The sequence below is a fragment of the Falco cherrug genome, chromosome 14 (assembly GCF_023634085.1).
Source record: "Falco cherrug isolate bFalChe1 chromosome 14, bFalChe1.pri, whole genome shotgun sequence".
Classification (NCBI taxonomy): domain Eukaryota; kingdom Metazoa; phylum Chordata; class Aves; order Falconiformes; family Falconidae; genus Falco; species Falco cherrug.
The window spans coordinates 17,547,545-17,573,576 of record NC_073710.1 but is presented as its reverse complement, the minus strand read 5'-3'; the positions used below and the strand labels follow the sequence as shown (position 1 = coordinate 17,573,576).

At 40.1% G+C, this 26,032-nt stretch overlaps 1 long non-coding RNA gene across 1 annotated transcript in view; it reads left to right on the top strand.

Moving 5' to 3' along the window:
* The first annotated feature begins 317 nt into the window (after positions 1-317).
* LOC114015436 (uncharacterized) overlaps positions 318-26,032 on the top strand; it is a 95,989-nt gene continuing 70,274 nt past the window's right edge. The window contains exons 1-2 of the long non-coding RNA XR_003559353.2: positions 318-387; positions 20,777-20,874. This is a non-coding gene — a long non-coding RNA (uncharacterized LOC114015436). The remainder of the gene's footprint in view (positions 388-20,776; positions 20,875-26,032) is intronic.

The following is a 26,032-nucleotide window of genomic DNA, read 5'->3' as shown; positions in this document are numbered from 1 at the left end:
GCGGTGCTGCCGCCGCGGCGTTCCGCACCGCCAGCCCCAGCCAGCACGGCGGCCCGGCACCGGGCGAGCCTCCGCAGCCGGCCGGGGACCGCGCTGGGCACCCTGCGGGGCTTCCCCACGCCAACAGCCACCGGCCGCGTCTCCCCGCGGCCACTACCGGTGCTGCACAGGGCCGGTCTCCGCCGCCGCCCCGCCTCGCCGCCCGGCCCGGCCCGCCGGGGGACGGCAGCGAGCGGCCCGCCGCGCGCGGGAGGGGCGCCGTGTGGCCGGGCCGCCATCTTGGAGGCGGCCTGCCCGGCGCGGTGCTGAGGGCCGGCCGCGGGGCTCGGCGGGGCCGGGTGCTGGCGTGGCGGCCGTCCCCCGGAGGCCGTGCGGTCTGTTCCTCAGGTAAAAGTGACACCCAGGCTCTTCCCTCAGCCAGCCCTTTGGGCTACATGTTCCTACGGGCGGCCCCCGTGCCCTCAAATACTGCAGGGATGCTATCGATCACTTGCTGATGCCAGGTGCTCTTGCACAATCCTACTTCATTTGTAACCCGCTTTCCTTATTTAAATTAACTTGATGTTGTGCTCACAACAGCACTATGGAACTAAGCAGACTGGGCTGGACTTTGCTGTGCCCAGCTGTGAGCAGGGCCCTAGCATGGGGCTTCACATGCCATCACAGATCACAGCAGGGGCCGCGCTGATACTTGTCAATAACCTTCTCTGTGGTGTTTGGTAAGGTTATGAGGCTACACCTCACTCCTTTCCACCACCCCCCCCCGGCTTTGTAGTTATAGCTATAGTAGGTATTTTAGAAACAGCCATGATGTGACCTAATACAGCATTTCTGTTTTCCAAAGGTCAGTAGGATATTTGAACTGGCTGATGCCCTGGCTCTGGAAGTGGCCAGGAACTTAAGGTTGTCCTCCAAAAAAATTGGCATTGGTGCAGTTTATTATATTAGCGATTCATTTTAGTTAGCGTAGTGGTTGGTTTGTCACTTGTTTTGTATATTCTACAATATTGTAATTAACCAGTGGCACCTTAGACTGTGCAGTTTACGAAATTGACCAGAGCTGTCTTTGTGAATTGAAGATTCCAACTTTTAATTCTTCCCCTTCTGTATAGCTTTCAGAGCTAAATAATTGTGTGGATAGTTTTGCTGTATTTTGGTTTGCTTGGTATTCTAACATTACTGGTGATGAATATATAAAATACTCTGTGTATAAGTAGCGTTAGTTAGCTGTGGTTGCAGGCAGCCCACATAATCATATTAAATCAATATTAAATGTGTGCTACTGAATAGTTGACTTTAGGATGCTGATGGTCCCAATTTAATTTAAACTTCAACCCACTAGTGCTTCCAAAAAACCTCAGGGGAAAACAAATCAAAAAGCAAATCCCCAAATGAGTAATTCCAAATGGAATAACAGATCTTCCGTAACTGGTCCACAGTGGCTTCATTTAGGTGGCTGTACAAGTGTGTGGTACGTGACAGCATGACAATCAAAACCTGGTCACTGTGCACTGTCATACAGCTAGCAGACGGCAGCTATGGAGAATGGGGTTTGAGATAACTTTTTTTGTTATAGGATAATTTGTTTATTTTAACTAGGAAGACAGAAGAGGCTGGCTGGAGTTAATGATATTTGAAGAAAAGATTTAAATACTAGAAGTTTCTTCAGAAAGCCAGTTTGTCCTTACTTTGGTGCAGCTGCGTTGCTGTTGGTTCTGTTTTTCAGGATGGCCAAGAATAGATAGTATGAAGGCCAAAGAAGGGTAGTAACAAGGAAACCTTAAACTTTCCTCTGGAGCTTCTTGGTATTCAAAATGGAAACTCTTAAATCATCTTCTAGTTACAACAGGAGCAAAACGTTCTCCCTTGGAATTTTTTCTGCACTGGGCTTGTGTTCAAGGGCTTCTGTTTCTGTGCCTGGGGCTGTGTTCAAGGTGAGGGGGAAAATGCTGTAGTTGAGCTAAATCTCCTAGTTGGGAAGTTGCATATTACTTGCAGGGAGTGGTGTGTCAAGTGGAAGCCAATTCTAGTGTCCAGTACTTACTGGCGATGTCGTAATGTTATCTGGAATTGTTTATTAGATCTTACCACGTGTTAGAAGATACTGGATACAGAAGTTGTGTACCGTATGTTATACTGGGGAAGCAGAAAGGCCATACCTGCAAGTGAAGTGAGAATTCTCCCTTTGAGCAGAATGGCATGAAAGACACCTTTTCCATATGAAAATATCTCTGTTACTGGGTTGAATATCTGGGCGAGAACTTGGGACATCATTCGTAGGAGCTTTTATTTGTGGCTCGATGGGACTTGCATCGTTTGTGGTTATGGAACAACAGGCCCGTTTTAGTGTATTGTGGTGCTGCTAGGTTGAAGTTCCCTCATGTCCTTATACCACAGAAATGGTGCTTAAGAGATGTAGGTCATGCCTGGCAAGCACAGGTCGCGTGAACCTAGGTCTCTGGTGCGTCCTTTCCTTAGCTGTTGCATTGCCTTCCATTTGCAGCCAAGAGGATTCCAGAGGTTGCACGGTGATTCGTGTCTGGTTAATGTGAATGAGTTGGAAGGGGAAGAGGAAAAAGCAATGTACTTTAGTTGAAATTATTAGTAGTATCTAAAGTATGTTTGAAGTGGTGTTGTGTGTGTGTATGTATATAATCTGTATGTATAAATGCATAAAAATTAGTACAACAGTGAAAGAAAGGAAATGGCAAATACAGCCAACATTGCAAATATGGAAGGTGTATGGTTCTTGTTTTCCTCTGAAGCTGCCTGCTATGTTGAAACCTAGCAGTAATACAACAGTGCAGCCTTAGTGATGGCGTTGACTTTTATTTTGAGGTTCTGATTCAGCATATGAAAATCAAGAGAGAAAAAAAAATGATCTTTCTGTTGTCTTTTGAGACACTGCAAATAGGCATTTTAATTTAGGTGTGTTTGACTTGGCTTTGACAGTGAGAGAAGCTGAAATAGCTTAGCAGCAGCAAGAAGTTTTGAATTATCATCTGCCTCTCTGCTAACCTGCGTTTTAGAATTATTTAAGCTAAGTGTAGAATTATCTTCCGAGTCTTGCCATTCCCAAACAAATCAAATTGCCAATACTAATGAAGGATGCAAATGGTGAACAAATACAGCAAGTAAGTAGACTGCCATTTTTCCGCCCAAGAGAAAGCTGGCTAGTAGATTTGCATACAGACTACACAGATGCTAAGTATTTCTCCTTAAATATGATAATTTCTTGTAACAAATACCTTTGTTTCAATTTGACCGGCAATGACAAATGATGCAAGTTATTTTTGTTGTTGTCATAAACTTTTTTAAGTAATTATGGCTTACTCTCCAAAGTTCAATCACCATATTCTCATCTTCATTTCAGCTTCCTACACAAGTGGTGATGAATAAATGCTTCAGCGTAGACCCTTGGGGTCTATGGTACATTACAGAGATCCAGTATTTAGCAGATACAGAAACAGCCAGTCTCAAGTGTATTGAGACACTTAGATTTTAGTTAGTGATGCCCCCCCACCAAAAAAAACCAACAACAACAAAAAAGCCATGGACTTCACATCTGTGAACTTAAGTTGAGATTCAGTTCTGTTTTTATTTTACAGCTTCCTCTTATCTTTTTAAGCAGAACCAAAACCATGGTTTCAAGTCTCTCTTGTCCTGAGGATTAGATGTATGGCCTTGAAGCTAAATCCAGATTTGGTGGTCTAGGCTTGTGCTAGTTTAATCTTTTTATTTTTTTCCTTTTTTTTTTTTTTAAAATGAAACAAAGTATGAACACCACCTCAGCAGCTGGCCGTATAAGCTGCCGTTTCACCATAGCTAAATTAGGTTTCTCAGTTTAAGTGTAAAATTGGTCCTTAGGAAAGGGAAGAACACAAGGTGCTGCCCTGAGACAGTTAGCAGGTGGCAGGTTGACACAGCATTTTCCTCCAAACCTGTGCTGGGCCCCTCAGTCTTGCCTCGAAACCAAGTACTGTTGAGCAGAGACTGCTTATAGCGTAGGACAACAGTTGCATACATATAAAGTGTGTGAAGGAATTGGATTAGATACACTGGTGATTTTTTGTTACAAGCAAGTATGTAGACAGGGAATTTGTAATTGCAGCTGGTCTTCTGTAGAAATTGGTGTAATCTATAACGTTCTTTTCCCAGCAACATTAGGGAGTTCTTTCAATTAGACATCTTTTGAAATTGGTTTAAAAAACAGGATTCTTCTTAGTTTACAAATAGACCCTGGAGCCAGGCTAGTGGTGTTGGTTTTGCATGGTGGTGGGGAATTGTTTAATTCTCCTTTCTGAGTCCTCTTTCTCTAGGTCAGCAGCCAGCGGTGAGGAACATTAAGTAAAAATAAATCTCCTATTTTTAGTTCAGCTACATAATGTCCTATTTATAATACTGAAATTTCAGCTACTACCTGGCCCCTTTCAGTTCAATTAACCATCTCTCCTCTGTTAGTCCTCATTGCTTTTTTCACACCTGCCCCATTTGATTATTTTGCAGTTTCTGCAACATCCAGATAAATGTTTGCTACTGGTTTCAATGCCTCGTGACTACTGAAAATAAAATACTTTAACTTCATTTTTCTCAGGATGATACATGACAGTCATTTTGGTTTTTTTCCTCTTTTGTGTTGTATAAATTTTAACATGGCTCACCACACTGACAATAGGCCAGCAAGAGGGAGACAAAAAAGAGCATATACAGAAACATCTCATGGCTAGCCAATAAGCTGCCTACTATCTGGAAGTGAAATTGTTAAAAATGTGTTGAAAACCTCAGGATCTAGCTGAATTTCAGGGTTTTGGCAAGTGAAAGATGGCCCTCAGCACAGGACCTTAGGAAGAATGTATTTGTGCAAAAGCAGTTTTTACCCTGTCCGTGGTCTTGGAGATAAGGCAGTAATTGTAACAACAGGAGTAGTTCTGAAATAGATTTTTCAGCTTAAAGAATTAGAAGGAAGTGTTGACAGGCTATGGGGCATGGTTCTGCTGCCATTGTAAGAGTGGGCTTCAAAATGTTAGTATCATTCTGGTTAAGCCAAAACTAATGTAGAATTCCCAGCTGGAAGCACCTTATGGAACCAGAGGGACCCTATTACCTACCAGGAACCAGGCACTGAAAATAACTTTTGTAAAACAGTGTTATTTATTTCCTCCATGTGATGTATCTCTTGAAATAAATGAAATGACTTGTAAACCTACTGCTTTTCAACTGGGTTGAGTCATGCTAGAGACTGATGAGGAGTTGGATGGGGGTGGAGGAGGAGGGAATGTGATTCTGGTAATGTGGAGACCTTGTCATTGTGTGGCAAAGTTTGAGTTTTAAGAGCCACGATTATGCTTGAGAGAAATTTTTGCATGATGTGTATGATACATAATGCCAGATATACTGTGCTGGGCTGGGCTGTATTGGAAACTGAATAAACGGATTGAGCAAGTAGTTAGCCAGGCATGGTCAGTTTGTTCTAACAGAAGTTGCAAAGTCTGATGGCTGGAAACAGCCATTTTTAGGAAAATGGGGAGCTGCTTTAAAAGAGGCAAAAATAATGTAAAGCCATAATCAAAAAAAAAAAAAAAAAAAGCAAGCAACAAACCCTGTAACCCATGCTGCTTCACAAAATTCAGTGGCAGAGGTACAGAACACTTTATGTAACCAGATTACATATACAAACAGCTCCGTATTTCATGAAATTTCAGGTATTTTCTGAACAACAACAAAAGGCTATTGTTTCATCATGTCCTGTTTCATCTCCTTATTTGAATACAGATCGAAAGAGAATTTCTTCTTCTTAGAAAGCTCTTTTTTCCCTTCTTTAATATGCATGCTTTAATATCAGAATAAAGGATAAGAAAAGAAAAATAAACAAGGTGTAAATAAAGGGAAAAGTCTATATCTTATGGCTGCTCTGTCTCAAAACCTTCATCTGTAGTTGGGTAAAAGATTCCTTTTGCAGCAAAAAAGGCAAGGGTTGGAATGAGGTTAGGTGGGATAAATGTGTAATTCTATTGTTATATTTAGTATTGCAGTATCTGTGAGAGCAGAGAAAGGTGGCAGGGTAGAGACAGGCAGAAGAGGAATATTTGAGGGTTGTCAGTCCCTGCTTGAGGAGAGACCACGTGAGTGAATGAGGTCAACAGAAGGGTAAAAATAGAAAATGTGAAAATGTGGTGGGGTGAGAAGAGCCCCTTGGAAAATGTCCACGATGTATGAAGGGAGGAGGAGGAAGAGGAGACTACTGAATGTAGCTCTGAGAAGAAAGACAGGGAGGAAGCCCACTGGGTATATAACTGTGTACCAAAGTGAAATCAGAGTGAGAGATGGGAAATCTGTGGTGTTAGAGATATCAGTGGGGGTTTGTAAGACATGATGATGAAGAGAAGACAATGCTAGGTCGTGAAGTTTAAAAGGCCACCAGTGATGCCTGTGACAGCGGTTTTAAGAGAAGCTAGGAAATGCATTTCTGTAGACCTGAGGTGGAGACTGTTCTGCACTCGCAACAGCTTCCTGAGTGATGAAATTCCCATTTTTAACCTTCTTTACCTTTAACAAGTTATGATCGTTTCATGTCTTGTAACAGACATCCTCCAGCTATTCATTAAATGACTAATATTCTTGCACTTTATACAGTCATAAATAATGTGTGTTAGATGTGACCATTCCTGGCAGAGCTCCAAACTCTGTTTCTGCAAAGAAGCATTTGTTTGCCTTCTACTTAATAACAATCAAGGGAATCAAGATACTGCTATAGTATTTCTTCAAATATTTGGAGTGTTTACTGCAACATAATACATTCGCTAGTTAATGCATTTTCACAAATTATTTTTCTTAACGACAAACACCCACCTCCTTCCTGATCTCTGTTCCTCCATTCACCTTTCACTTTGAGCAGCATCCTTTCCAAAGTGTTCAGCTGGATCTGACCCAAGTACAAATATGCTAAGTTACGCCATTGTTATTTTGTTTTTCCTGAAGTCCCCCCCTACCCCTGACCTGTTTAATGCAAACCGATCTGATACTGTCATCTTGGCTTTGTGGTACACTGTGCATACATTTAGTATAGCCTTTCAATTAGTTTTGTGTATTTAAATTCAGTATCTCTTTTTGGCCAATTTTCATAAACCTTGCAAACAGTTCCAAACTGGAAAAGTTTCAAACCTGTTGCTTTACTATTTTCTAGAGCCTTAAGTGCCAATTTAATGTAGCTACATAGGCATCTGCAATGAAACATCTTTATTTGGAGACTGGGGTAAGATAGGAGAAAAGTAATTTGGAAAACGTGGAATTCAGGGACAGCAAGATATTTCCCGTCATTTATGTTAGAGAAGAACAGTTCACAGAAGGAGTGATAGTTTCAAATATTTTCTTTGAATTAAATAAAAAAAACTATGATCGCTCTAGAGCGTAGAATGTGACAGTAAAATGGGACTACACTGCTTGCTTTTGCACACATGCGTTCTGCCTGCTCTGGATGAAAAGTCATGACAGATAGTGAAAAAAGTGTGTAGAAACAGTTTGCATACCTCTTTAAGGTAGCTAGTACACTGAATGGGATTGAAAATATTTGCCCATAAGCAGAGGGGGTATTTATAAACACAGATGGTGAGTAATTTCTTATGGTGGTATAACTGTTCAGTTCGGGCTTGTCTGTTTCTTTGACACTAACAAAATAGATTGGTTTTGTTCCTTGTGAAAAGGGGCCAGAGCCTATCTGTTGGGTTGTGTTAACCAGAATTATCAAATTAAACCATAACTGAAGTTCAACCAAGAAGGTAGATGATCCACTGCTTTCTGGTAGATGTGAGGAATGTGACTGAAACACTGCTTCGGTTTTTGCTTTAAAAGTCTTGATTTTTTTATTAGTATCCAAAAAATTAATAAGATACAGGAGCAATAAAAATTCCATTTGGTATTTGAATATGTATGAGAAAGAGAAGGCTATCTTAGGAGACAGCTGCAAATAAGAGAGTCTTATTCACAGGAAATTGGGAGCACAGTTCAAAGAATAGATTTAAGAAAGTCAGCAGCATTGAAGCAGCTAGAGAAGAATGTGTGCTAAGAGAATACGATGCTAATAATAAATAGAAATACAATGCTACTGCAACCAGTGATAACACAGAAAACAGTATGTAATTGTCTTCAAATGAGATGGAGATAATGAAGCAGAGATTAATTTAAGCTTGAGATACAAACTGTGGCTTCAGAATCCAGAGTTTGTTCATGAAGTACCTTGGAAACTGAGAGCCTTCGACTTACTGCCTGTTCCTTGAATGGTTTTGTAAAATTAAAATACCAAATTAATTGCAGAGAAATCTGTTCTCCATATTTTGTCTTAAAATTAGGAATCTCAAAAATTATTTCCCATCCCAGCCAAAAATGTTTAACTTTTATTCAGTGAAACTAGTTGGTCAAGAAGCATGAACTTATCTTGAAATTAGGTAACTTGACAGTGTTATGTCTATGATAGCTTACTAGTAATCCAACAATTTCAATAGTAAATTAACAAACAGCATAGTAGCCAACTGTTAAGATAAACCCAGAACACACTGAATTCACAGATTCAGTTGACAGGTAATGCAGTCCTAAAATCCTTGCTCTGCTGAAACACAGTGCGACTAACTGAATAAGTCTACCAGAGAAAGACTTACTGTCAGTGATAATTGAATTTAATAAGGAATAAATAATAAATACTGAGGCCTTTATGATCAAATACAAGTTGTCCTTTGTCTTTGCTATATGCTGAGAATAAATGATTAAAAATATTGCTTGAATTTTATGGTTTGCTACCAGCTATGTTTAGAATTTAAGGTACTACTTTATTGTGTATCCTCCAGGTTTTCAATTCTAAATCTGTTTTTCCTGAATAGATTTGGCTTCTGGAAACCTGAATGATTGCTGTAATTTGCAAGTGCAGTTGTGTAATTGCATTTTGCAAACTAGGTGGTAAAAAATTCATTTTCTGGAAGACAGAACAAGGTATGAATTTATGTTTTAGAAAAGCTTTCTTTCCACCATTCAATATCATGATACCTGTATAAAAATAATAAAACAGCAGTACTACGTGAAGGAAGACATGCATGAACATCTGAGCACATATAGAGAACCTGGTTTTCTTCAAAGGACTGGGGATCCCAACCTCATGAAAATGCCATGAAAGCTTTGGTTTTGAGTGCCGTTCTGGAACTCCTCTGGAGCAAGAAGAAAAACAATGATGAACAGGCAGGACTTGTAGAAGGTAGACCCCAAAATCTGTGTGTGATGCTTTAAACATCAAGTTCTTTGCTGGTACATTCTTGCCCTTTCAGCTGAAACGGTGTGGAACTCCTGAAGACTGGCCTGGGATTCTTGAGTGCTCTGCTGTCCAGGACACTTTCTAATCTGCATGACATTCCCTTGCCCTTTTTCCTATCTTTAGACCCTTTTGGGGAGAAAAAAAAATAAATCTGATTCATATTGTGGATTGCTGTTTCTGCATGGAGATTTTGCATCCTTGCGCTCGTGGCTCCAATGCAGTAAACTTGGAATGAGAAGGCAGCAAAGACTTACTTGTCCCTCTTGTCCCAAATGCTTAGTCATTAAAATGCACCAGCCTTAGAGAATTTTACATGTGAAAATTTTGTCATATTGTGAGGCTGTAATATTTCTGAAGTGATTGAAGTGAGGCATGGTAAAAAGCCACTGCACCAGGAAAGCTTCCAGTTGGTTAAGTAGGATGTTTCCCTCAAGAGTAGTTATGAACTTGGTCTGTTTCTGCAAACCCTTTCTTGCCACTAATTCACTTTCACATATCTGTAAGTAGGACTTGTCTGTTCTAGTGTTGGATGTCCCAGGCTTTAAAGGTTCTACCTTCAGTTGAATAAGTAGAGAAAAGCAATAAAATTAACAGGTATATGTCTATTCAGCTGTGGAAAAATCCAGTTGCGCCGTCAATTTGAGTGATGGCTTTGGATAAAAAAATGATTGTATTTATCTTCCTCTCCATCGTCGTCTTCGCTGTTAAAGGAAAGGCGAGTAGATACTGTTTCTCTGCTGGTAGTGTTCATGGCAGCATAGAAAATTAGCTTTAAGTAGGTGCATTTCTGAAACATATATTTTTTAGTCCATGTCACGGATTGGAATTTATTGGCTGTTGTGATTTTAGTTGCCAGTTAAGATATTTTTGTGTTTTATCCTTGGGACCTTTGTCACAGATGCCTGTGGCTCATCAACAGGTGCTCTGTGCATGTTTTGCATGGTAAAATTTGGTACAAAAATTAGGCTTGTACACAACCTCCTATTTGTCATGCTTTTTTGGTATGAAATCAGAACTCAGCCATGATTCTAAAAGTTGTGCTGTTTGAAGATGGTTAAAGTGAATCATACAATCCATTCTATGCAGAAATAAAGCAGATAAAGACCCTCTTCACTTACTGCTCTGTCAAGTTCTTGATTAATGATGGCACGTTAAGAAGAGGAGAAACATGCTATTCATTGTTTCTTTAGTGTTAACGTAAAGCAGTTACTCTTGATTGGAATTTGAAACAAACAGTGGTGTTTAGGGAATTCTACCTGTCTTGATATACTTAGCGCCTCTGAAACTATAATTTTCATGCATTCTCCTGAATGTTATCCTCTTCTAAACTCTCTTAGTTTTGGCCCTTTCCCCTTTTTCTGTATCTCCATTACAGTGCATAAACATAAATAAACACAAATTAAGCTATTAAGAAGCTTTTGATGCAGGTATGTGCAGTAGGAAACTTTCTCTCTTGCCTGACCCTTGAAGAATTGCATAAACATTGTGATGTTGCCACTAAGACTTTCTAGACTAATGTGATCCATTTTGGTTTTCAAGCAGAATGCAATGATCTTTGAGTTTCCTCTTGCTACTTTTTCTTCTGACATTTTGCTGTAGTTCTGGAGAAGGAGGAATAGGAGCCCTTTTTAGACAAATCCCCACAACTCCCGCTGAAGGAGAGTTTCTCCTTTTCCCTCAAATGTGCACATTTTACAGGCTGATTAACCTTTAAGACAGACACAACTTTTCTTGTGCAATGGTGCATAAGGTGCATAACAGTTGAGGCCAACCCTTACAACCTTTCTGCTCTTACTAGGTACGAAACTTTAATAAGCAAGTGTTAGGTCTGTTGTGCCTTGGCTGTCTGTCTTGGTGCTGTTCTCTTTCCCAGTGTATCTGTAATATTGGTTACAGCAGCTGTTGAGGCATGTTGAAATGATCAATGTAAACTACTGTCACTGCTGAAGAAACTGTGTGTGGCTGTGGTTTGCCTCCGTGACAGTCCCTCCCCTAACATGTGTGCTGCTTCCAGACGTCTGGGGTACCAAGCCAGGTAAGCTGTTTTCCTTGGGTAGCTGTGTATCATGCCTGTTTTCCCCCTACTTTTCCCCGAGCTGGCAGTGATTCCAGAGGCAACAAAGCAGTTCATTGACAATCATCCAGGAAGAATTGCTTTGTTTTCTTTATTAAACTGTGAGTTTATAAGACAGAGACTGGAATGGGCTTAGTTCTAGTAAGTTAGAACAGCCTAGAGGGTTTTCTGTGCTAAACCAGCAATCTCCTGTGTACCAATGGTAACATCCCTACTGCAGTGTAAATCGCTGGGTAGCTCAGCATACCTTGTATTTAGCTGAATATAAATAAACAGCAGGATACTTGAAAGAAATAACACTCCAGAGAAAACACAATCCTAGTGCAATTAGAGCATTTCTATTTAGATAATTGCTCACTGAAATTATAAGCTTGGATCTAATCCTCAAAGGATACAGAAAATTGGCAGTTCCAGGATGATCTGCTTCTTTCACTCTTCCCCGCCCGCCCCCCCCCCCCCCCCCCCCCCGCCCCGCCCCGAATATCTTTGTTTCTCAAACCCTAAATGCTGATTTTTTTTGTGTCTTTTTTTCCTGCTATAGTGAGAGTGATACTGAAAATGACAAAATAGCAAAGGATGCCCTGGAGATAATCTAGTTTTTGAGGGAATCTGTGTACAGGAGTGATAACAAGCATGGTAATTTACTGCTGCTTGAAAGGAAAACATGACCTCATGCAGTTACAGAGGGGCTTGCCCTAATTATGGGTGCAGACAGGGTGGTCACTAGGGTATTGGTGAGACAGGCAGTAATCTCCACAAACAAGTATTTACCTCGATGAGACTGTTTTCTCATACTCTCTTTTTTATAGGACTATGCTTTTTGTGACTATTTTTTTCTATTTCTAAGAACTGTAGCTTGGTGCTTAGGCTAGAACGTAGAAGTCGAATTTTGTTCCTGACTATCCTATTGACTACGGATGTGAGTTTAGGCAGGCTAACTCCATCTCTTTGCATCTTTTCTCATATTCGTAAAGTGTGGATTACTAGCCATGGGCAGAATGCTTGGAGTTACTTCACATAATTTGTTTTCTTTCATTGCTTCTCTGTTTGTTGATTTATTTCTTTTTCAATCCTTAAATTTTCTGTTAATCTGAGATCCTTCAAAACCAAAAAACTGAGGGTACAAAGAGACTTCCCTGTTACACTACTCAGAATAGTGCTCTGAAAAAACAGTGTTTTGGCCAGAAAGAAACTATTTTTAAATACTGATACATAAACCAAAACTCCCCTGTAATCAATGTCACTGCTTTGTTCAGTTGTGTTTTCTTAAATGTCTCTTCAGTTCTCTGCCATGCATTCTATGAGACATATTTGCACTTGCATTTATAGAAACACTTGCTGCCTTGAACACTTGCCAAAAAGTAGATTTTTAAGGATGGAACTAGAATAAAGATCTTGGGGTATGTTGCAGTTCATAAGACTAAAATCAGAAGGTTTTAAAAATAACATTTCACCATATTAATTACTGACAAATGATTGAATTAGTTGGTAAAGCAAAATATGAAGCCAGTGAAGATGTGTAGGAAGTACCCTTACTGGTATTGAAAACTGGCTATGTATTTATTAGAATTAGAAGATTCCAGATCAGAAAAATTAAATGTTGCCCCATGTATGACTTAGAAATACTTATTGGCTAAAGGAGTAAAATGTGCCTTGAAATAGTTTTTCCTGTGTGCAATTTTTTCTGCATATTCGAGAGCTCAACTCTTTTTCACAAATATATGAAGAAATGGGTATGTATCCATATGCAGTTTCTGTGCACTAGGCCTCTTCCCCAGCTTTTTAACATTTAAAGGGAAAAAGTGTGGGTGTTGAAGTATGGGGGCAGTTTCAGAAGGCACTCTCTAAATGGTATGGGATTGTGTCATTCTGTCTCCTAAAGTACATCCTCAAACCGTCATTTACTTCTTAATCCTACTTTTGAATAATGAATAATCATCTAATCTCTTCTTGGTTCTCCGTGTAACTTCCATTGCTGAAGAACAGCTTTCCACAGCCATGGAAAGGCACTCTGACTTTCACTCCTCAGGACTACTATGACTTAGATTGGCAAGGGCTTGCTCTGCTCTGTTTTGAACAAGCCTGCAAGGTCTGGGTGCAGGAGGAAGAGATGAAACTGTTTGTTTTTCTTTCCACCCTAGAATGTAATGGCATGTATCTGTTCCAGTCTCTAGCATAAAGTAGAAATGATACAGACTAAGCCTCTGCCTCAAAGGACTGTTTTTATTGATTTGCAATTGGTAAAATACAGCAACAGTCTGCTCAGTATCCTCCCTGTTCATGGTCTGTTTGACACTCCCAAATGGGTGCAGTGTAAAAGCCACAACAATTGAGGATTCTTCTGAGCTGAGTAAATGCTTGTTGACAAATTTCCTTGATTTTAATTTTGAATCATGCTCTTAGATCAGGGCACAGCAGACTTAATGGCTGATGAAGTCATCTACATTTTCCTTTGTTGTTTGTGGTCTGCTGAATGCCCACTTGTATTACTGCAGGACACAAGTTTATGAAGTTGATGTGTTGTTATCAAAGCTTTTTAGTGTGGCCATTATACACCTCTTCCCCCCCCCCCCCCCCCCCCCTTTTCTTTAGCAGCCAGCCATCTGCAAGGGCTGTTTATTGTATCCAAATGATTGTGATAGGGTTCAGTTAGGATATAAACAATAGCAGAGCTGGTTTCATTAGCAAAGGGCTTGCAGAATCAATGTTTGGGTCTGATTCCTCCATTTTTAAACTTGTATCAGTAGAATTCATGTTTAAGTGGTTAACTTCTGATTTACTGGACCTCAAGTGAAAACATAGAGGTCCACAGACTGACACTATTCACATTGATGGGAAACCATTTATATTGCTGCCAAATTGTTGGGGTTTTTTATTACAGTGGCAGTGAATAAAAGCCAGAATAAATCATAAATTTCACTACCTATAATATGTGAGAAACTGAAACATCTTATAGTAGCAGCCCTAAACTAATTCACAGCAGTCATTTATCTTCATTGTTTTCTACAGAGATTGGCTGAACATTTTTAATACACATAACTTTATATGGGCACCGATTATAAAATTTTCCCTTTCTTAGTGTTAAAACACTCTTCACTGATTACATAGTATTTGTCCCAGAGAGGAAAAGAGTAGAAGGGTTCCCATGTCAAATTTTTATTGCTGTAGCTTCTCAAAGAATATATATATATATATAAATAAAATCTCATGAATCTGAACTTAGGCTGCTGGATTTCTGCAAGGAGTATATCACAGATGAAGCAGGGTTTCTCAGGGGCGGGGATTATACCTCATTACTTGGGAAAGTTAATTGGTAGTGCAAACCTCACAGAAGCATCTACATCTACAGACACAAGATACCTGAGCTGTCCACAATAGCCTCTATTTCTAGCCTTAGAAAGGAAAAAGGGGAGAGGCTTGTGCACTTAAATATTAAGAGTTTAACTAGGGTGAGTCTGTAAGCTGCTGAAGCAAATGATTCTACTTGTTACTGAATGCTGGCAGGAATCACGTTTACACCTCATCTCATGCTACACTACTGTTCTGCCATGCAGTTTTTAGATTGAATGCTACTGGGGGGAGGGTCAGTGTGCACAGCATAGAGGAGCATATGCATGGAGCATGGTATGTGGATGTTCAGGGAGGGAGTTTACCACCAAAACAGCTGCAGACTTCTCTGTGTCATCAGATTCCTGTGAATTCATGTGGAAGACAGTGGGACTGGAAGGCAGCGGCTTGCCTGTATGGAACATACACAAAGATGGGAGTCAGAGGGACTTGGACTCAAGAGCGTCTTCTGTCATATCATATAAAAGGCTGCCTGATACTTATAATAATGTACCTGATTTTCCATTTGCATGGACCTTTCTGAAATACAGTTTACTTTTCCTTTGAATCTCCTTTAATACATGTGTTGGTATTGTTACTGGAGTGAACAGGGGCCTTTTATTTCTGTACGTCTGTGGGGAAGGTCCCCTGCTCTGTTTAGCATCCAAGCTGAATGGATATTAAAGCTGGTGCTGACAATATCATGTCATCACCAGTTCTCTGGAACAGGGCTTGTGCTCATCACTATGTTGAGTGTTTCTTACAGTACTGCATTCTAGAAGGCAGAAAATTACCGGTGCAGGAAGGAGGCTGGATTCTGTGCGAAAATAAAAGCAGGATTGTGTTAAAATAAGACAATATTTGAAATGTCAGCAGAGGCTTTTCAGCATGTACTGCTGTAGCTGTTGTTGCCTCTTAGAGACAACTGGATATTATATGCCTGGAAAGTCTGTACCAGTTTTCAACGTTTCTATAATTTTTCTTACTGGCAGTGGTTAGCACATATCCATACCTAAAACTGCACTAAAAATACCCTTTCTCATTATAACTTGTCCAGTCAGAAGAATAACTGCTGATTCAGGCAGGTTTTGGGACACATGGACTGCATTGTGACTAGGTAGTTTCAAGAAATGGCAGGGAATGGCACTGTGTCATGGCACCAGCAACGCTGGCTCAGGCTGCAGCTAAGGGTTTTCATTAATTTGTCCAGCAGTTTGTACCTGTGCATAGTACAGGTAGGACATCACTAAATCAAAAAGGTTGCTTTCACAGGGACGGATTTATTGAGATGGGATGAAGGGCCAAGAGGGTTGCTTCTTGCCTCTCTCCCTACTCTGCATTGCCTGGTATGCTGACCCACATCCTGGGTCACATAAGCAAGAGCGGCTGTGCAATTCATCCATCCAGACTACAGCTGTTTCTGCTTTTATATTATCTCACAATACTGCAGAGGTTCTTGGGCTATGAACTGAAGCTCGTTTCACTGAGCTAGTGGAAGATCTGCTGCTCCCAGAAATGTATCTTTACCAGAGGTTTCTGTATTGCAACAGAAGCTGTGTGAATGCTCCCTAAGCAATTCTACCTACTGGTGTTAATCTGCCTTTGCTGGAGGGTACTGACCTAGTGGATAATGATGAGAAGGTAGAGATGAGTGAAGACTTCAGCTGAATCTGGCAAAGATGTCTATCTGTGGTTTCCAGTAGTTTGTGGACAGGTGACTGTCTTCTAGCCCTACCGGTAGAGCTACTCTGCAACCTATTTCTGTGAAATTCAAGAACTCCTCTGCAGTATTTCCTGTAGCCTGTCAGATTTGGCTGAAACATTTGAGGCAGTGCTCACACAGTGTGTCTGAGGAGATGGTGGCAATGGCATTGTGTTGGAGCATAAAAATTCCTTCTAGGGTTGTGGGTGTTTACAAGGTTTGAGATGCTCCCCTGTGTAAGCAGCGGTAGCCTGTATTAGTTCACACCAACAAAAAATGTAGCTTGTAAACATGGAGAAGCAGGAAAAGCAGATCAGAATGAGGATACAGGTGCTGTCAGTGTTTTTTCTCCTTTGTGCCATTTAGTCCAGGCTTTCTTCTTTGCTGTTCTCTCTAGTTGCCTGTTCTTTGGGACAATAATGCAGAATTTGAGAGTTTTGGTGTTAAAATATAAGGTCAGGACTAGCCAGCATATGAAGAGAGATAATGTTGTTATGTCCCAGCAATAATAAGGGGCCTGGGAGAACTGAAGAAATGAAGAAATGCCTTGCCACATTATCTTTTCACATCTTCCCTCCTCTCAGCTTGCTCTGACTCTCACAGCCATGGTATAAAGGCTCCTATGCAGAGTTATCCATTGGTAAGTGTAGGAAACCAGCTGGGGGGAGTAAAGAGAAAGGGAATATTGTACGCTATGGTCTCAGTTATAAGGCTTCAATGATTTGTTTGCCCCAGGACCTAAAACAGCTTGTGGTCTGAGAGCTGAGGTTGAGCTGGAGTTCTGTGCTTTGGGGGACACACAGATCAATAAGTGCGTGTTGGTAACAAAGGAAGACCTGACCCTTGGCTGTCACTTCCATCTGGCAGCTGGAGGCCAGGGAAGGATTTCTTGCAGTGGGGGAAGGGACTGGTTGGTTCTGTAGAACTACAACATGGCTCTTGCTGCTGGCAGGGGCCAGTGACTGAGAGTGGCCGATCCTGATTTGAATCACTGAACTGATATTTCACAGCCAGTCCAAGTCAGGTTGTCTTTCTTTTTTCCCTTATTGCTTTTGTGTGTTGATCATGAGCACTGTACTTGCTCTGGTGTAAGCACCAGCAGCTTTGAAGAACTCTAGAGGAGGAAATGCACACAGGGTCACGTAAGCATGCACACACACACAGAAGGAAATCAGGAGTCAGCAAAGCAAGGAGGAGTCAGCAACAGAAAGTGATAGAAGTGTAGGAAGGAGTATCATCTTGAGGAAATCTTATTAGAGGTCCCCTATTCATCGCATACATGTTTTAGTGATCAACCCAGTGAAAGGTTTAGTAATCTTACAGCAAAGAAGCAGAAAAGGAGGAAATTCTAGACAGCGTATTTTTTTCTTGACCAACCAAGCAGTGTTTGGATGAAGCAGACCTTTATTGTTCTGAAAATAAAATAGTGCTCAAAGCCATATTTGGTTTAGTACTTTTCATTGCATCATTAAAAAACCTAGCATCTGCCCTGAAGAGCTTACAGTAGACAAGGCAGAAGAATAAGGAAGCATGTGAAATGATGAGTATTATAATTTTTCAAACAGATGGAATAAGATCAGTAATTTGTGAGACTGTCCACAGCAGGTATTTTTTGGGGAGTGAGTGTTGTTTGAAGGGGTTACTTCCATCAAGGTCAGAGAGTATGTTGTTCCAGGGCACTGTATTTGTCAAGTGCCTAGACTGCCAGGGGTACACGGATCTAGTCTTTGTTGATTGTCAGTTGGCTCAAGCAGACTAACCCTAAGGGATCTGTTCTCCTCCTGTCCTCTGGATGTTATTGATCCTGCTTGTACTGCTACTTGTGCATGTTCTTTCAAGGTGTTGTTAGGCTCTCTGAGTAATGTATTTCTGGCTTAATAGTAATATTTTGGCGCTTAAAACATTTTATTAGCTAGCCAGCTTTCAAAGAATGGGAATGAAATAACATTTCTGGAATGTTACACTAGGAGTTAGGACACGTAGTTAAGCTATTCTGGGTATGTGGTCCCAAAGGAAAAGATTCATGTTCATGCTGGAATGAGAAGCACTTGGAATCCAGGTACGGAGCCAGGGAAGGGACTGTCTTGCACTGTACATTGACCACACGGCCTGACAGACCACATACAGTGCTTTATTTGCTAGTTAAATCACCACAGCTATAGGAGGGTCTGACAGGGATGGGCTGTATGGAGGATTCACCTCCATGTGCCATCTCAGTGTGGAAGTGATCAGCCATGCCTTCTTGGGTCTCATCAGTTACTACTTGTGTCGGACCTGATGTTTCTGCCATCAGGGACTGTTACAGAGATGATTGCTCAGACTTTATCTTCTGTAAAAAAAAAAGATAATCTTGCAGTGTTCTGCACGGAGCAGTTTTAGTGAATGGGTTAAATTCGTCATTGCAAAATTTACCCAGAATGCATTAAAGCATGTTAGGTTTGTGAAAAAAGACGAATGCTGCATGGCGAGATAGTTATCCACGCAGTGGGCAGGAGGAAATTGAAGAGCTCTGAGAGTTTTGGTCTGAGCCAGTTGCCATTGTGATGCAGAAATGCAGTTGCCCTATCTAAGGTGTAATTAGCTTTTAGGTTAATTTTATAGTGCTCTTGAATTACCTTCTCTAAAATACGCAGCAATTCTCCCTTTTTTTTGGTGGTTTTGTTTCCACAAATTAGAGACTACACATTAAACAATGCTCTAACATGTAGAAACACACATGCACTCTCACATTATTTTTTTGGGTTTTTTTTTTTGTTTTTTTCTTTTAACCAAAGAAACACTGGAACACAGACATAAACCTAAATGCAGGACAAATGTTGTAGTTATTATACGTATAAGCAATAAGCATAATTTTGAATGTGGCAGTATTATCTGTTGTGCTCCAAAGCAGAGAAACTACATCTTTTCTACACTGACAGAAGCAATAGTAAAAGTTAAAACATCATTTCTCAGTCCTATAAACCAAACTGACTGATGTGCTGTCTGCTGAAATATACATTGCCTCAAAATTGATGCTGCTGTTATTTTTTATATGTCTAAACTTTTCACGATTTGTCTTCGTCAAAGACATAAGAAAGAGGTGGGGGGAAGAGATTCCAAGCATCTGCCCATAATGAAGGATTCTTTTTATTCTGTATTTCAAATCTTTCTTGATCAAACCCGTGCCATTCTATGAACTGCTTCTTGAGAAGGAGAAATAGTTTTTAGCCTTGAAGACAAGAATTAAACAGCTTGCCCTAGAGGGCTCTAAAACTAATAGCAAGGATGAACGCTCTCGTAATTATTCATTCTGGAGTTTCTGGTTTGGAAAATGTAAAGTAAAACAATCTGGATAGTCTTTCTAAACGGTTGCACAGTAATAAAAGATTTTCTTGCCATGAGGATAGGAGATCTTTATTCTAAAGGAGAGGAAGACCTGGGATAGTTTAAAACTGTCTTGCAGTAGCCTTAGTTTATCCTTTTTTGGGACCTTCTCTTCTGTGTTTTATCTGTCAAAGAGGAAACAAAATGTTTCTCATGTGAAATAAATTAACCTTCCTTCTCTCTTCCATTTACATACTGAAGATAAAGCCATAGCTTTCTTGTTACTTCAGGGTACACCAAGGTTGCAGCTGAAGAGGGCCTTCCTACTTTCCTGCTTCTCCCAGTTTTTCCCCTGTTCAATAAAAAAATCATTATTTGTCTGTTTAGCATCCTGTGATGCCTAAAGGGGACAGTTAAGTGCTGTTGCTTGCATGAGGGAGAGGATGAGTGGATTGGAGCGGGAAAGGCAGGGGATGCATTGCCAGCTTTCATCGGTCTAAATTTTTTCTAACAGATTGAAGAGGCAGGCCTGTGCTAATCTGGTTTGTTTTGGCTGAAGTGCGTTTGGTGCCAGTTAAAGCGAACAGCTGAGAGCTGCTCTGAAAGGGGTGGTAACCTCTGCAGCTGAATTGGTGATGAACATCTGGGGATAAACCTTTTCTGCTAACACAGCTATTTGCAAATTGGGTGTTTGTCCACACCCTTAATTTCTTCTTTCTGCAGAGCTGAACCAAGAAGCCAGTAAAATAAATGGCTGCGCGCAAAACCCTTCCATACCATTTGGTGCTGAAAGCTCTGCCTGTTAATTTCTTGTTACCTCTTATCCTTTCCTGTTTGGCCGGTATTTTAGTTTATCGGAATTAAGAGCACAAGGAAGTTTCACTATGACACATCTCAGGAAAATATATTTGAACATACCGCCAGTTAAAGGACTGACAGAGATCTTACTTCACAGTGTCAAGAAAATTTTGAGAATATATTGCTCTTTATTTTCTTTTTTCCCCACTAGCTGAATGACTGATTACTTCAGGAATTAATAGCCCCACCTTCCTTCTCTTCCCATCTCTTGTTCTAGGCCGCTGAGGATCTGCAGTAAGATAAAGCAGAGAAAAGCTGGTGGCAGAAGCTGTGTTTTGTGGTTCTGCTGATCTGGTGTCCTTAATTCTTAATCAGGTATTGTTTAACAACCCATGGCATTATTTTAACAGAAAAGATTAATTCAAATTATAGCAAAGCACGAACTCTTCTTTTCTCCAGCCCTACCACCGAAAGTTTTGGAGGAAACCGAGGTATGAATGAATGCTAGGTCTCTCCACAGTGCTGAGCTGTTCAGCCAGAAGCTAACTGAAGCTACCATTTGCCTCTGCTCTGGAGTGGCAGTTGTTGGACAGCTGTCTGGGTATCCCAGTCAGCTCTGTGACACTTCCATGCATAAAAAACCTGTTCCATTTTTAAAGATTGGGAGCAGTGTCCTTAAACAGCCATAAATGAAGCATATACCTTTATGTGGCATGGCCTGTGGGTGTATAGCATGTACTACTTAAACTTTGAATTCTTGATCCTGTTAGAAGGCAAACCAGTAGCCAATCTGTTATGAAAATTGTTATTATGAAAACTGTCATTGAGAGAGTTCAGTACACACAACATAAAACATGGTTAAGGGAGGTAAAAAAATTGACAGAAGGATTTTCATAGGTCTTCATCTTCCTCATCCTCTTTGTTTTCACTGTTTTGTTCTTGGTTTTCTTTCTCAGAAAATACTGTAAAATGTCAACAGCACAGAGCCTGGAACTGAAAACTTAGATAACTGATTATCTAGTACAGCAGAAAGTGAGGTATTAAAATTTATGGAAGCAAGTATCTTTTACCAAAGCAGAATCTTTTATGCAGATCATAGCAGCTGAAGTTGGTTATTTAGCCTTTCAGAGAGCTGGTTTGTATTTTATGATGGGAGATTAGAAGCGTTACTGAAATGTGATAAAAATCAGATGCATGTTCTGAAATTAGCATCCCTATTTCATCTGACTGCTTTGTTTTTTATAGGGTTCAGTACCTACAGCAGTGTAGTGCACACTAGAGGACCTTCAAAATGAAAGCATCCTAGATTTGGTATTTGTATCATGACCAAGGGAAAAAATATTTCAGTACAAGTATATAATGAGCAAGATTCTCCACGGATGTAAATTATCACAGTTCCATTGCTTTTAGTAGATCATGGTATATAAATACAACTTGCGGATCTTCTTCTTAATGATATTCCTTACAATATTTGATGCCACCAATATTTATGTCTATCTTGCATCCATGATAAACTAAACTTACAAATGTCTGCATTAAAAAAACCCATCCAACCAGAAAAATGTTATTTGAGCGGTTTGTGAGAGGTGAAATAGCCAATCCAGGTACCGTATTTGAGCTTCATGCTTTGTTCATGCAGTGAATATGACAAAGTCTTAGCTGGGATCATGTATTGGTTTTAAAACTGAGAAGTTTGAGAAATTGATGTGATCTCAGCTTCCTGCTGTGTTCACTCACACCTGTGAGAGGATATTGAGTGTCAATGTGCTTGGATAGATTAGCGTTGGTTTTGGCAGATGGTACAGACTGGTAAAAATCTAGTATTGTTTCTTACATATCAGTAAGAAACAAGAAGTTGGGTTAACATTTTTTTAATACAGTGTGCTTTGGCTTTCATTGTATAAAAATGTTATGACAAAGTACTGTAGTTACTCTCAAATACACTACCTTCTGTAATGTCATTCTCATCTACCCCATCTCTCAAATTCTGGATTAAAAAGTAAGGAACGAAATAAGTGAAATATGTAAACTGAGCTGTAAATGCTACAGACAGCTCAGATAACTGTTTGAATATTGGTGCCTCCTAGTAGATCTGATGAAGTGCAACTGACTGTAACAAGAGGCTTTGGGTTCGTTCTAAGTACTGCTGAAAAGACCATGAGATTGGAATACAGGAAGCTTTAGGGCATGTCAGAAAGAGAAAGTAAAATCTTACATGAGGACTATGGAGGTTAAAAAAACCCCAAAACAATTTAATTTTGTCTGTGGTTACAGGCTTTGCTACAGTAATCCTTGCATATAAATGCATGCATTCACAGCAGTTTTTTAACGTAATAAGTAGTGCACATACTTTTTCTGTTCTACATTGTGCTTGTTCCTCCTCCTTTCAGCAGTACTGAAAACTGTTCTTGCAGATGGTGGTAATACCCATGTATGAAGACTGTAGTAAGAAGGCTTTCAGTAATAAACACATGCTTATCCAGTAGTGTACTTCAGAGTTCAAAAAGAGCAATTTATTTTTGGAGTTTTTAGTATTGCTTCATCATTAATTTCTTCTCTGTAACAGCAAGAATTCATCTGTACTTCTTGCTCCACATGTAGTGTGAGTGAGAGGAATGGTAAAATAAGCTCCATTAAGAAAAGTCATGTCACTGAGGAAGATCTGCTGTGTAAAATACTCTGCAGCCTGTTTGTGATGTTCAAATAACGAGTGAACTTCAGTATGTGCATGCCTCCATCAAAAAGCTGAAACTCTGATTGCTGGTTTCCAGTTTATTGTAGGTTTATATTGTCAGATGAGTTTAATGTTGAGGTATCCCTTCTATAAATGTTTTGTACAAATTGCTGAAAGCACGCTGTCAGATTTGCTGGAAAGGTAGCAATTTCAACAGTGAAATTTATGAATGAACTTCCTGTACATTAAAATCGCCAGCAACTTCATGTTTTGTTCTGATTTTTCAGGTGACTTATGCATGACTTATGTTCACACTTAACGATGTAGACAAGGAGATTAATTCCTTCAGAGGCTTTCATGTAGAATGTGTTTGTTCTGTAATCATCAGGTTTTTTCCCAAACAGTCTGAGAGATGAGTGCTATCCCTATTTTACAGGTAATAAACTGTAGCAAAGGAAAATGGATGACAGTTTATACTAATGCTGGTTGCCTAAATTGAGACACCTAGAACCTAAGCTACCTTTTTCCAACCACCATGTGGTACCACACACTCTATGATCAGGGAACAGCTTCCATTGCAGCTGGTCAGTATTCAGAAACGTTGTACCCAAGGATCTCCAGTCAGAAGCTCTGAAATTGTGGAACAGGTTTGATTCAAAAGATTTACCAGCTTTGAGAAAGTAAAGCAGAGATGGGGATGAAATCCCATTCCACCACGCAATATTCAGATGGCCTAATATGAGACTGTCGTCTTTTTGCTTGCCATTCTCTTCCTGCTGCATACAACTTTGCTTCAAATGTGCTTGTGAGCTTGAGCAATAACATGGGAACCTTTTTCCTTAAGCAAACCAAGCCCAGCATGTATCCATCCTGAGCAGTAGGGAGTGTGGATAAGATTATTGTGGCATTACATAATCTAGGGCCATATGATGCTACACAATGTATAGATGTTTACCCAAATACTAGTTCTGCTGACACCTTGCATGGCACCTCTCAAGTTCTCTCCTTCCCCCTCCCACCCCCCTGCAAAGTCTTAGCCTGCCAAATGTGTTTTAGTTCTCTTCCCTAATTACCTGCTGTTCTCTTCCACCTAGACAGACTACAGGCATGGATGTTTAAAGCCTGGCAAGGATGTTATCAGCTGAAAGCAGAGTTGCTGGGCTAGGCTTTACCTTGGTGGGGCTGCAAGGCCAGGAGGATTTCTGTACCATAGCCATAGCTTACCGAGTTGCTGCCACGCAATACCCAAGCATGTTTTTGTGAGAGGGGCTTTGTTAGGCTTCATGTGTAATGATTTGTTTATTTAAAGTGTAAAGCAAATAATCAGGCTGAGTACCATTCCTAAATGGAATCAAAGTAACCTTGTATAACCTCTTCCTACTTTTTTGTGATAAAACTTCTGTAATAAGACAGGCTTGCTCTGTGAGATCATATCTTGTTCTAGCAGCTGGCCCTGGTCAAGAACATTTAACTGCTTAAACAAAGGTGCTCTTAGCTTTGAGTACAGAAGACAAGTTTGATTTTTGTTTCAGGATGTGAAAAATCCAGTCTTCAGGGCCAAGTCTATGTGGTTATATGTTGTTGTACATATTTTCATAGAAACACGCCACTATGTGCATATGTGTATAAAGTAAGTTTAATTTAAGCTTCAACTATACTTATAACCCTCTACTTTCTTCAATGAATAAGAATAACCAGGCATCCTATCATTTTATTATTTAACAGCAAGTTCTCTACCCATTCGGAGGTTTTACTGTAGGTTGTCACTGTGGAAAAAATACAGTGTATCTGTGGCCGCTGTATGGCATTGATGGAAGAGCTATATTGAAGCCTTACTTGGTGACAGAGAGAATTTGTCTATACAAATATCTTTTTCAAATTATTGCTGACAGATGTAACAATAGAAAATAATGATACTTTAATGGAAGTTAATGTTTCAAATGTATTAAGTCCATTGTGGCAGTAGTGACTTTCTGCAGTTGTCCACAGAGCATCCTAAAGGCATATTTAAGATGCATTAAGCAGGAACTATTTAGTGTTTATTTTAAGATACTTTTGAAAGGTAGAGCACAATAGAAGAGAACCTTGTCCATGATCTGTGGTTTTGTTTGCAGTACATTCAACAGATAGTTTGTGTTTCCCCTTTCTGGAACAAATGGCCTTTACTTGTGCACTTGTAAAGTGTGCAAGTACAGTTGAGCATCTGTAGTCCTTATGTTTTAATTTGTGGACATTTCTGCACGTGTGTATAAGCTGGGAGCTCAGAGATTCGTATGACCAGTTTTGAAGACATATATGTGGTTTTGATGGTATGAATACCTGAACCTTTTAAAGGTAACAGAGAGAAGAAGGGTGATTTGAAGTTGTTGATATATGTTATTGGAAGGGTAAAAATGTTGAAGGCTGTTAACAGCTTTACTTTCTTTCCCCCATGTGAATTATGTATGTTGTAATAAAAGACCAAGTGTATGTTGGGATGAATGAGTAATTGAATGAACTGTCATATCTCTCTCCCACTCACCAGCTTGTGGAATCCACAGTTAGGGACTGTTGGCAGCAGTCTCAGCTGCAGGGCAGTAGATGTGAAGTTCACAGCTAATCTCGCACACTCACAGTTAAAAATATGTGCTTATTGCTTCAAAGGTATCACTCTGAACTCTCACACTGGCATTCCAGTAGACCTTGTAAAAAGTTACTGTTCGTGAATGTACAAACACAGAAGGGAAAAAGCTCAGTAAATAAAATGGCACTTCAGTCTTGCAAGTAATTCTGGAGTTATTCAGTGTTTGGTTTATGCAGTTGATATTTTCCGACGTATTCTTCTCAAGTGTATCTTCCCTCATAGATCATACCAAAAAA